At 35.9% G+C, this 13,248-nt stretch overlaps 1 protein-coding gene and 1 long non-coding RNA gene across 2 annotated transcripts in view; both read left to right on the top strand.

Annotated features, from left to right (window-relative positions):
- Nucleotides 1–13,248, top strand: part of LOC127059378 (uncharacterized) — a 768,519-nt gene that overhangs the window by 306,823 nt on the left and 448,448 nt on the right. The window lies entirely within an intron of this gene.
- Nucleotides 1–13,248, top strand: part of ADGRB3 (adhesion G protein-coupled receptor B3) — a 446,607-nt gene that overhangs the window by 123,044 nt on the left and 310,315 nt on the right. The gene's annotated exons all lie outside the window — the stretch shown is intronic.

The following is a 13,248-nucleotide window of genomic DNA, read 5'->3' as shown; positions in this document are numbered from 1 at the left end:
GCAAGGACAGGGTCTGGCATCAGGCAGCAGGTGTTGAGCAATTGTGTTGTACATCACTTTTTTTCCCCTTGATTTTGATCTTCTTTTCATTATCATTACTATTATTTACTATTATTAGTTTTACTTTTGTTTCAATTATTTTACTGTTCTTATCCCAGCTAAAAGTTTTACTTTTGATTCTTCTCCCCATTCCACAGGGATGGGGGAGGTAAATGGACTGTTGTGTGGTTCTCAATTACTGCCTGGAGTTAAGGCGTGACAGTTTTTATCATTTGGTGTGGTAGCCACAGAGATCCACACCAATGTTCCATGTAAATTCCAGATCTGTCTGCACAGTTCTGTAAACTGAGGTCTCTCAACTTAGCTAATGGGCTTTAGGATACAGTTTTTCTCTGCATTGCAGTTCAGGTCTGTGACTATGTGCCACATGCAAACTGCAGCTGATCATTTTGATTTCTAAGACAGTACATGCTTAGTTCTTCAGAGTTTCTACCCTCCCTTGGTTTTATACAGGTCAAGGCAGGTGTCTCTCTCTTTTTAAGTCTGCCAGCTCCCAGTTTATAGTCCAGTCACACTTTTCCCCAATTGGATGACAGTGTTAAAATGTAAAAAGTGAAATACCAAAGGCAGAGTTCAGGTTGCTCTGCCCACTCAGACAAAAAGGCAGTAATGAAAGCTGACAGATCTGTTCCTTTCTTTTTTCATGTAAGCAGTAATTGAGTACCTCAGCTGATAAATTGAATAGAACTATGCTTCTCTGCCTTTCTTTGGCTATCCTCTTAATATGGGTAATTTGTACTACAAAAGATGGATACAGTCTGAGTATTGCAAAGTTATAACCATTTACTTATGACAAAGATGTCATAAATTCTCTTCTTCTTCAGCTGCTTGCTGCTACCTCTCTATTTCCAAAGCCATAAATGTGAGCAGAATCTTGTACCATATTGGTTCTTCTAACTCCATTAGCAAATATGGTACAATTACCAGGTTAGGTTGTCAGTGGGGATTTTTCTAGATAGAGAAGAGGATATTAAAAGGAAAAAAATTTTTGTCTTAAGGAGCTAGAAAATAACAAAAATACTTGTAACAACATTCATAGGTTAATTAACAAAATTTTCTCTGACCTGAGAAAATATGCACACTACATTTTCCTGACCAAATCCCACTAGTCTCCTGGTGTGGCATCAAAGAGATGTTGTGGAGAAGGATTTCATACTCACCATTGATGTACAAATCCATCTATTTATCTGTTAACTTGTGCAGAACTTTTTAAGAACAACCTGAACTTTCCACGAGAAAGGAAAGGGAGAAATGTTCACTTGGGGGAAAATTTGTATTGGAAATTGAATACAGAATCTGTTAAATTCTAGCTAAAAAATCCCTGCAATGTGTCTTAGCAGACTGGAAGCAAGGATATGTCTTTATCTTTTCTCATGCTACATACTTTTTCACAGCAACACAACGAGCAGGACTCTTCACAGTGATAAATTGCAACTTCAGTTCTCATTTCCTTTATATTTCACATGATGGCATTACACAAAAGAAATTGTCAGGCCTGTGTAGAATATAGCATCACTCAAATGTACACAGACTTCTCCAGACAGCATAAATTACAAATTAACCCCAGAGACACAGTCATGTCTTTCCCAATCTCTTGCCTATTTCTAAAAGGAAAAAGGAAAGTGTAATTGGACAGAAGCTACTGTATAGATTTATCTCCCCAAAATAAGTTGATTGTAGCCTGTATCATTCCAGTGATGCAGGTTGTGGCACGGCTCCAGAAGGAACTGTACAAATGTGGAAGAGGAAACTTTAATCACTGGAGAGCAAAAAGAAGATTGGGGCAGGATGTAATGCAGAAACATGAATATGAATGAAAGATGAATGTTTGTCAAACTTCACTGCCAAGTCCAATACCTCTTTAAGCCATGCTCCCAGAGTGTTGCAACATTTAAGACTGCTCCAAATGGCTCTTGGGCTTCAGGCATATTCCCTGACACCTCAACATGGAAGCTTTTCTAATCTTGAAAAATGAGCTGGTCTGGGTTCAAGACCGTCTGGGGGCTGGGTACAAACCTGGTGGATAGGGGACCAATCTTTCTTTCAAACTTTAAATGTCTGAAGACAGAACTACTTGTCCTTTCTTGCACAAAGACACAAAAATTCCTTCCTCTTATTAATTTATCCCTCTAAATTCTCTTGCTAGATAAGAATGATTTGAACTGAAATAGTGTGAAAGGGACCACCCCTGTCAGACAAAGTGACAAGAAGCGACATGGAACACCTGGTCTAATGGACACATTAAGTGGATTTTGCACTGTAGAGGTAGCATAAAATCATCATTCATTTTCAAAGTAAGGTGTCTGAACTACCTTCTGAATGGCTTGCTGATAGCAGAATACTTCAGAGAGCACAAGCTCACAGAAAATAAATACAGCCAGGAAACCACATACGTTCTTTTTTCAGTTTCTCAGAATTTCTCTTTCAGAAAGATGCTGCTAGTCATTTCTGTTTATTGTTCTCCCTGTTTCTAGCTGTTCAGTTTGCCAGATGAACATAATTACTGACAGAAATTACAATAATTTAAAATTAAAATTGAATTACTCTTACCATCCCCTTCTAAACTGTATCTGAAAGGATTTAGAAGGGTTCAGATTTCAGACCACTGTACCATTATCATAGAAAATCCCATATTCCTCCTTCTTCAACTTTTTCTTCCATACATAATAGTTTCCACCTTCACAACTCCACAACTCCACCTTCCATACATAATAGGTTCCATTCATTGACAGGTCAATCTGTTTATTCCTAAATATGATTGTACTGATTCACCATTAAGGAATAGGAAGTTGTGCATTCTGGGCAAGATCAGTTCTAGTATCTGCCAAATGCACATCTTCCCTGAAAACCAGCTAGCTTCTGCTAGGTGCAGGACTCCCTTACACTGGGAAACTGATGATGCCATATCTTATTATCATCTGAATATCTGGTGGTCACAAAGAATGAGTAATAAATAATTTCCAGACAGAGTACTCATTTTTGCACTTCTTGATCTCTATAGCCTTCTCTATGTAAAATGAATTTTGCATTTCCTGCATCTTAAGGAGGATGGTATGGAATGAATACATTATGAAAAGGTGTTTGTATAGATAAAATGCAGTTTTGGAATGCAAACTGATGTGGCACATTCTTCCAGAATATGACCTGATTGAACCAGCAGATTTCTGTGGTGGAGATTGGTATCAATGATTCCTATAGTGAATAAGATGAAGCTCCATCAGCTTACCCCTACCTACGAACCAGGTACACAGCTGAAATTTACAGACATCTCATAGAGCATGTCCTCTTTTCTTCCATTTCAAGTAGCATCAGAACACTGAGTCAAGTCATAGTAAAATGACTACAAATGCTGTGAAACAAAAAATGTGTGACAAACAGTACTATAAGAGGCTGAGTTTGGCTGTACTGATATGACCTGACATCAGCACACTGTGAATAAGCATCCTGACTGCTGAAGGTTTCCTAATAGGAAAGCTTTATCCTTGGCACTTGTTCTGGTCTTTGGCACTCAGCTTAGCACAGCCATGACTGTAGTCAAGGTTAGATCTACAAAACCTCTACAAAACCTTTTGAAAATTAGTACAAAGAACAAATGTTTTACCAAGGTACTTAACATCAGCAGTAAGAAAATGGTTACAAGGCTGAGACATAAAACAGATGCAGTTGCCAAAGAAGGCATTTTATTGCATTTTACATTGGTTTAGGTGTTATATCTGGACTCACACTTTCTTTGCAACCTTGTATACATGTTCACAAATAGATATGTAAATGTATATATATCAAAAATATGTATTTTAAATGTGGCCTAGATTTGCTGTGGAGTGATGTTCATGTAAACAGAGTGCACAGTGTATGTGCAAGATAGTAGACACACAGTATTTGAGGCAGGTTTTCTGTTGCATAGACAAATATATTGGTGACTCTCATATGATAAACCTTGGTCTTATTATATACATTAATTTTATTCCAGTTTCCAATTTTTGAACACAGTTTGGGTGAATAATAAAGAAGTACATTTATTTATTTTTAAATAAAATCCTCTTCAAGAAGTATTATAATAGGCAATGTGTTCAAGTGCAGAGCCAATGTGGAGGCACTCCTGAAGAAAGGTAAGCAGTAGAACAGCAGGTCCCTTTTGTAGCAATAATATGTAAAGGGTGCTTCATGCTGAACTGCCACAAATCTGAGAGCTGACAGCAAATGGAAATTTCCTTATATGGTTTTTTTTGAAGAGGATATTAAAAGCCTCTTTTTATGCATTTTTAGTCATTGCAGAATCTTCACTGTGTAGCTCTTAGGACGCAGAGGAAACCAAGGCATTCTTGCTCTATTTTCATAAGTGACACAGTTATCTGCTTTTGACTGACTTCTGCCTGTTCCTTCCTGGAGGCTTACAAAATATTGCCATATTCTTGCTTTCCAGTGCTAGAATGAGATTCCCATGCTTCTGCTTTCCTGGGAATCTTTTGTGGGATTTTGCAGTTGCAAAAAGGTTTTTGTTCTTAAAGGTGCTTCACAAGCCCAGCAAGTTCCTAGTACAGTGTTTCCTATGGAAGTTCTCCAATGCACAACGTGGCCATGAATTTCCCCTTTATTTCCATCAGGCTTGTGGATCAAGCCTGGTTACAGGCAGGGGGTGATACCTCCTGCAGTTTCCAAAGTGTTCAGGTTTGTAATTTTGGTTCTAGTAGCTTAGGTGTCTTTCCATTGAAGTGGAACAGATAGTAATATAGACCATCACATAAAAAATTCTCAATCAAATTAATCTGAAGTGTTCCAACCTGAAAATTGGAAAAGCAGATATCTTGTTCCAGGTGTGTCATGGAAGACTAAACGCAGGAGAAGAATGTCAGAACAGCCACCATTGCCAGATTCTGCTTCAGGCTGGGATATAAACATTAGAAAGCTGTCATGCTCTAAGATGTCTTTAATCTTATCATAATTACATGTCAAATTAAGGGGTTAAGAAGGTAAACCTTTCTATTTGGATTGTCTTTTTTCTTTTCTGAAAGTAATTTTTCATATCAGAAATTACTCATTCATAGATCCAGGGCAAAGTAAATATAAATTTTTGAGAGCCAAGACAATTAGTTAAATATGTCCTACAATTAACTTTGTTTTATTAATGTATATATTAACATTATTAACTTATTTTAAAGTATTAAGATGCCCATAAGTAATATCATTGTATTCGTAAAATGAATTATATACATGCTTGAAATACCAGGAGGGAAATCAATCTTCCACTGCAACTCCATCTCAACTTGGAAAACACAAAACCATGGACCTGTGGCCCTGCACACTTGGCACTTGAGTGAGGTTGCTGACATCTTTGAGTGCAAGGAGAGAGATGGTGACAGGATTAAGGACTATGAATTGGCCTTGACTGGGAGTTCAAGCTGACTGAAAACAAAGATCTTTCAGTAACACTAAAGATATATCTATTTGTATAGCTTGTTAAATATAATGCATGTTGCATGTGTACAAAATAAGTATCCAGTAGATTCAATCCAGAACTACAACAACATCCTTTTTGTCTTTTTGTTCTCTTTGCCTATAGGTAATGGCGAGCAATTAAAATTAAAATCCTGTTCTGAAAGTGGCTGAACCATTTTCTTTTTCCACAGTAGTAGTCAAAAGACAGTGAAACTTAGTGGTTAAAATATTTACTGAATGTAAATGCAGTTATCCTGAGGACATACCAGTATTCCAATAATTTAAGTGATGCTTTGATTAGACTTATTTCCACTGAGAATGATTAAATTCATAGAGGGAGGATATATTAAACATAAGTAGCCTTTAGCAAAACTAGAGAAGAGGTGATGACATCAGCTAGGTGGGTAGTTAATCTGAAAAAATATAGGATTGTGCACTTTAGATGGATTAGGGGAAAACAATGCAAAAGAAAAATGTAAATTCTTAAGTCATAAGTTATGTAACCAATAGAATGTGTATTTGTGTGATCCTAGAAAAGGAATGTGCACAGAAAGAGAGGTCCATCTGAAAAAAATAGGTTTTTGTAATGTATCCACATGATACAGTAATTCATTTTGCCATCATCCTCTAATATTTTATGAAGATTTGCTGTCCTTCCTTAAAATGGAAAGACACTATAGTCTGAGAAGTCTTTAAACTTGTTATTACATGTCAAATTAAGGGGCTGAGAAGGTGAGCCTTTCTGCTTTGGATTGTCTCTTTTCTCCTTTTCTGAAATGAATTTTTCATATCAGAAATTATTCATTCATGTGTCCAGGGCAAAGCAAATGTAAATGCCTTGGAGATAAGACTATGAGTTAAATATTCCCCTATAAAAATCACTCCATGTTATGAGAACTTATTGTAAAGTATGGTAATAACCTACATTTCATGTGTGGGGTTGAAAATACTATAGTGACACTACTATAGAATAAGAAATGTTTATGTTTAGCTAAAGCATAAGGCACATTCCCCATAGCAGAAGAAAAAAAAATTCTCTACAGACTTTTACAGAAGCAGATAGATTTTCTCAGTTCACACATTCAATATATTTCCTGCATAACTTACTTGAATTTTAACTGATTGTTTTCAATTCTTAAACAATTGCTAGAGATAATCAACATGAGATGTTCTTTTGAAATATCAGGCAGAGCTGAAGTGTTTGGGTCTGGATTTACCTACACAGGAAATTGCCTCTATCCATTTTGAAGTGGAATTTGTCATTTATTTTTCATCAAGGCCTTCTCATTTCTGTTTTGCTGATAGTATTCTTCTGGAAGGGCTAGGGAAGAAAAATAAATTAATGATGCTAATTTGTTACTTAAATCCTACAGCAACTGTGGGATCAATGTAGTTGGTTTGACAGAGCTATCCACCAATGCTTTCTAATCCATTCAGTCACAGGCTTGGGTTATATTCTTTGTTTACCATAGAACCACTTTGTGATTAGGCTTTAAAGACAGTACTATAGAAAATTATAAAAATTATTTCTTTTGTCTGAATGTTACTTAATTGGTTATGTTTCTTTTCACTATCCATGTTTAAAATGTGATAATGAAGTCTGCAGCAAATCTGGTGTTTAGTGATCTTAGGCATTTAGTTTTGCTTAAGGGGTATTATTAGGGAGAGGATTTTTGCTTTCTGTAGGCCTCCAACACTAAAGGTTAACAATCCATATAACACAGGAACATATTTGATGTACTAGCACCAGGAGCATGAACACTGATTCTGACTTAGCAAATGAAATTTATCTCTGTATATAGGCTAGAATTATAGCCTTGCTACATGAAATAGGTAATGTATCTTAAATAATTTGCATCACATTTAAAAGTAATATTGTAGTTTTGTTGGAAAAGCCACTCCCTGTTGACACCATCCTTTGCATCACAATCTGCAATCTTGACGTATTAGGCCAGTCTCTTATCTGAAAGCAGTGATTGTTTAGAGACAGAAAATATTAAAAGAAGGATTTTTCAAAATTAATTGCATCACTATGCACTAATAAATAATTCTATATTATTTCCTATCTTCCTAATTTGATTTTTTAATACCAGGGGTTTTTTTCCAGAAGATATTTTTTAAGTAGAAACATATCATGGTTATGCGTCTTTGAAGACATAAATAAAAACCTTTATGAAATTGCAACTGAGAATAGAAATTTACAATAAAAAATATTTTAAATAATCAGTAGATGCTTCTTGAAAAAATTGTTACAATACATGACTTCTCCTTAGTGCAGCATTTTTGAAATTAAAAGTAAACATTTAATATATAGGAAGCACATTAGAGTTAAATACATTAACATAGAGAAATTTCATCATGATTCACTTTTCTCTTCTGAAGAGACAAGATTCAGCTAAATGAGTCGCTTTCCACCTACATATACAAGATATATCTTGTCTGTGTTATAATGCAGTACAGATGCACAACAACTGTCTAGACATCCACCAGCCCATCAATAGGAGAATATTGAGAGCACCAGAGCTCAGGTCTCTGATTTGTCTCCCCAGTAAATGAAGAGGGAATCATTGAAACCTGTGGGGAATCTGAGAAGAAAATACTATGGATTTCTGTCTAACATTATTGATGAAAGTTAAATGTCTGCTCAGGACCATAATCAAGCTCAGGAGGTGACAGAACATTTGTGTGAGCTGTTTAACGGGAGGTGAGGTGAAAAGGAGTCCTGTTGTGAAAACATGGACTGTTCAGGGGTGCAGATTGGGCAAATATCTGGTTCTTGAGAAAAGGAAAGAGGGACTGGGAATCACAGATTGCTTTTAAAAATTAACCCTCTCTAGCAGGGGTGCCCTGTAATAGCGTTTTTTTCCATCCACATATTTGGATCAGCTGTAAAGGTTTTTAACTCAGGGATCGAGAAGCTCATCAAAATGAACCTATCCATGGAAGCACAGCTGAGTTTTTCAACTTCAGTCATTTAAACAACGTGTCCAGCAGGCCCAATGTTATACTAGTTTATTTTTTTCTCTCTGTTTTTTTTTTTTTTGTTTTAATAACTATCTTTGAATTTGAGTAGTTCAAGCCTTAACATCATAATTTTTTGGTCCTCAGGACTGATTGCCTTATAGGAAAGATTGGAATTAAAGGCTCCTTTCTGATTTTTAAGTTTTTTAAAATCTGATGGCTTACTTTCAGCCAGATGGGACTGCCTCTCCTCCATGACTGAACCAGATGTTGATTTGCATCAAGTTTTTGGCAAAGAGTTCCTATATATTTTTTTTTTACTGACTGATTAATTTGCATAGCAGCCTCATTAATAATGTATAGTCTCACTGCAGTGAATAACTGTGGCCATCTTTTCTTTATAATTAATTCATATATCTCATCACTGCCCTAGATAAATGTACCAATACCTACAGGTAAACTAAGTGTTAATGCTACTTGTGATCTTCTTAAATCAGACTATAAGAGCTTTGATCCATTATTTTAGTCCTCTATAAACTAAAATTCAGAGTTTCTCATTTAAAAGAAAAACATGCACCTGCATGAGATGTGTCCATCCCCAGGATCAGAGGAACCCAGGACTAGAACTGCATTACTTAGAAAGGGAGCAGTCAGATGCATGGTGTAATTTTCAGTCTTAATTTTCTCATTTCTTGTGTTCTCCAAGACAAATACGGGATGGTATTTTTTCAGTGAAGTTCTGCAGAACTGAGACTGAACAATGGTGTTTACTAGACTGAAAATCCATTATGAGCCAGCTGGAGCAGCATGGATAGGCCACAGTTGCCCCCAGGCATTCACATCATCTGCTGGTCATCAAATATGAAATTGAATGTTGTGCTTGGGAAGAGGCTCTGGAATGCAGCAGATCTTGAAAGGTTCATTTACCTCAAGAACGGAGCTTATACACATATTTCAGTTTTGGAGAACACAAGTCTGCCTTGGAATCTTGCCAAAGGTATGTATCATGTCAAAACCTGATTTTTTTCAATATTCTTTTTAAACAATAGGGCTTTTCTTATTTGATGCAAGGCCTACATTACTAAGTGTTATTATGCTTCATAGCACTTGGAAAGAAAACAGTTTCAATTCTTTCTAGACTAAAGTTATTGAAATTATTTTAAATAATATATTTCTCTTCCTGATAGCATCTGTGGATATATCCGCATATCAGGGAAGACTTTTTTTTTTTTGCAGGCCCTGTAGTCCTGAGCTCTTGGTTATTCAGGTCAGGCAATGCTTGTCATTTTCTTCTGTTTGTTTCTCCCTTCCTGAGAGAGCCTAGGAGAACAGGAGCATTGCTGTGTACTAATGTCTCATCCCATCATTTAGCTGGAGCATGGCTAGTGAAGTCAACAGAGATAGGAGAAGTGGGAAATATGCACAGAACTTGTCTGCAATCAGTAGTCTCTCATGTTGGATCAGCTGGAAGCAGGAACTTGCCACAATTTGGCGCTTGCAAACTGTCTTCATGACCAGGTACTCCAAAATTGGAAACCTATGAATAGTATATGCTACAGTAGCCATAAACTAGGAAAAAAATAAATGCTGTTACTCATCTAATAAACCTGACACACAACTCACATGAAAGATATTGTCCATGAAACCCTCCTACACTATCAGATTCACAGGATATTAAACAGATGAGTAAACTATGATTTTGATGCAGCATGTGTCAATGAGATGCCCATGAGCTGGCCAGGTTGGTAATTGCTGCTATAATGGGAGGTACTGTCCTGCATTTCAGGGAATAACAAAGGTTGTTTTCTTCTTTCTGCAAACTGGTAAAATATTGGCTCTCTGGCATGGAGAAAAAATATTAAACTCACTGGCATGGAGTTCAGATTGAACTTTGCTTCTGACATGATTCCAGCAATGTCCTTCTAGTAAAGCACTATAACTAGCAGCTGCTTTTCATTAAAGAAACTGGAAGCTCAGTTTTTAATTATATTAGTACTTTATTGCTTTTAAAATATTTGATCTCTTCAACTAAGTCAATTTCTCCTTTATGTCAGTTTCCTCATCTAAAGACTGGAATAGTCACTTTACGGGAATGTTTAGGGATGTGATTAATTAGCCAACAAAATTAAATGTAAGCAGGGATTCTCCTGTGCCCATCTCCAGCAGTTTCATAATTCCTTCAGAGAAATAACAATTGCATTATTCAAGTTGCAGGACAAATTTAGATTTGCAGATGTTCCTGTATTAGAGTTTAGTCAAGACTCCATGAATAACACTTCTATTCCTGTGAAAAAAGATTATGGAATTGTAATAAGGGACATTTGTTTTCCCATAACTTGGCTTCGATTCACATACCACATATGCATTTCACATATGACATACAGTTCTGGTGTCTAGGTGTCCTATTAAATATGAATCCATAGATAAAAATATGAACACATTTCTTTTTCTTCATATCCTAGCACTAAAGCTGCTTTGTTTATCACACACAATGAGAAAATGTAGATAAATACAATTTGTATAAAAAGTTATTTAGATTACATAGGCTGTTTCAGGTAGAGGTCTTCAACTGGATCTTATGTCTTCTTGATTTTTTTCACTGAATTTACTGAAATTCAATAGTATAAAATATAATAACTGTAAGGGGTTTGGTTTAGCTTTTTTTGTTTCTTTGTTTTTTGGTTTTGAGGGAGGTGTTCAGGTTTGCATTTTTGAAGTTTATTTGGAGGGTGGGGGTGGGGAGATGTTTTTTTTTTAAGTCAATTACTTTGTAAATTCACTGGTTTCATAACTATATCTTCCAGTGGGAGCACTATAATTTTACTTTTCAGATAGCCTTATGTTTCCAGCTCAGGAAGGTATTGCTAAATGCTAACTTTATAGTTGATGCTTTTATAATGGATCTACTAGCTGCAATTTTCCTCTTTCTGTATAAAGTATTTGAAAAATAGCTGGAATTGTAAACCAGCAGTGAAGACCTCTTAATTGCCAGTTTTGTTGGTTTGGGGTTTTTTGTTTGGTTTTTTTTTTTTTTTTAATAATGCTTTATTTGTGTGACATGCACAATAGTCATATTCATGTGAGACACAAAATAAATACTTTGGTTCATTGTGGTAGTCCTCCCTCTAAACAATTAACAAAAGAAAACATGAAAATACTTTAGGCATTCAGTAAAAAGTTGCAAGTGATATTTAAATTATCAGGAAGGAAATATATACATATAAAATGAAGGTGAAGTGATGAAACTAGAATTAATTTCATATCTGGTCTCTGTACACCTTGTATCTCAAGTTTTGCTGTAGTTTAGGGTAATGCATTATGAGAGAAAAAAATTAATTTTTCATATGGTTCACCAAAGAATCACACAATACCTATCAGGAATTACTTTTCAATTAAGTTAAATAAATATACTTAAGCTTTCCTCATAACAGAGACGTACTGATTTTTTTTTTTAATAAAATCTGAAATGCAGATATAATCCACTTGGGTTAGGGCCAGTGCCAAAAAAGGAACTGTGACATTTTTTTTAACTAGCCTGCTCTGCCCATAATGCTCTCTGTGCATATTTCAGTAGTAGAATATCTCTCCTCCCCCTTTTTTTTGTTTTCTTTTTAAAACTTCTCTTGCCTGCAGCATTGCACACAGAAACAATAAAAGTTGTCAAAAATTAGATAACCAATTTACTTGGAAAACAAATTAATGCTTTTCTCATCTGACAGTAATTTTTTTGGAATTGTGTCTCAAGTGGAAAATGTTGGCTTTGATAGCAGAATAATAACAGTTACTTCTTTAGACTCAACAGGCTGAAATGCCAGGACTGGGAAGCCATGTCCCCACGTGTGACTGGAATATAAAGTGACAACCTTGGTGGGGTGTTTTGCTCTCACTCTTCAGTCCTGTGTGGGAAAGAGGGAACAAAGTCATCAGGATTAAAATTTGTAGAGCATTAACAAAAGTAACAATGAAGAAATCCGTATTTCTATAAATGTTTGCATGTTGCTTCATAGAACCTTGGACATACTCACTAGATTGTCACTAATATTTTGTGGTAGGTCTCCAATTTGCATGAAGACACTTATTCATGAGTGAGTAGCTCCTGGTAAGCTCTGTCGTGTAGCAGCCAAACTAATCTGTAATTGGTTTATTTTCCGTTGTCTGTTGTCCTCTGAACAGTGCAGACACAGTGAGCAGGGGACAGGTTTTCTCTGCTGTAGTCTCCTCTGCTAGATAGATAATATTTATGATAGAAATGGGCATTCAAAGCATCATTTATTAGGCATTTTCATCTGCAAAAATGTTGTATGTATTTCTCAGTTTAGCCTTTAAAATCTTCTTTTTAGAAAGACTGGATTTTTCAATACCAAATGCTACTCCAGATTCTACTGTCACGTCCTTTTTTATGAAAACTGGCAATATTTCTGGTACCACTTAGCAATGTTAAAGATGGTTGTATTTCAGAAGATGGCAAAATTGAAAGTAGAAAGTTTCATGTAGCAAAGAGAAACAAAGGAACGACAGCAAATTTTTATTTTTAACATCATCTGACTGTTTTTATGTTGGTAAAGGGTAATTCATATTCTAGGTAAATAGCCTGGTCCTTCAGGGAGTTGCTCTCAGCATTACAGCATGTAATGCTGTTCTTCCAACTCTGGCTGCTAATGGCTGTGCTCATCCACAGCACACTGGGGCAGCAAAGTCAGTGAGGGTGGGTGTCAGAGGAACCACTGAAAGACTTTTGGATTTAATTTGGGGAGCCAGCTTAGCATGTAAATAAGAGAATGGCAGGAGGCT

Source organism: Serinus canaria, chromosome 3 (genome assembly GCF_022539315.1).
Source record: "Serinus canaria isolate serCan28SL12 chromosome 3, serCan2020, whole genome shotgun sequence".
In the NCBI taxonomy this organism is placed as follows: domain Eukaryota; kingdom Metazoa; phylum Chordata; class Aves; order Passeriformes; family Fringillidae; genus Serinus; species Serinus canaria.
This window is presented reverse-complemented; position numbering and strand designations above follow the sequence as displayed.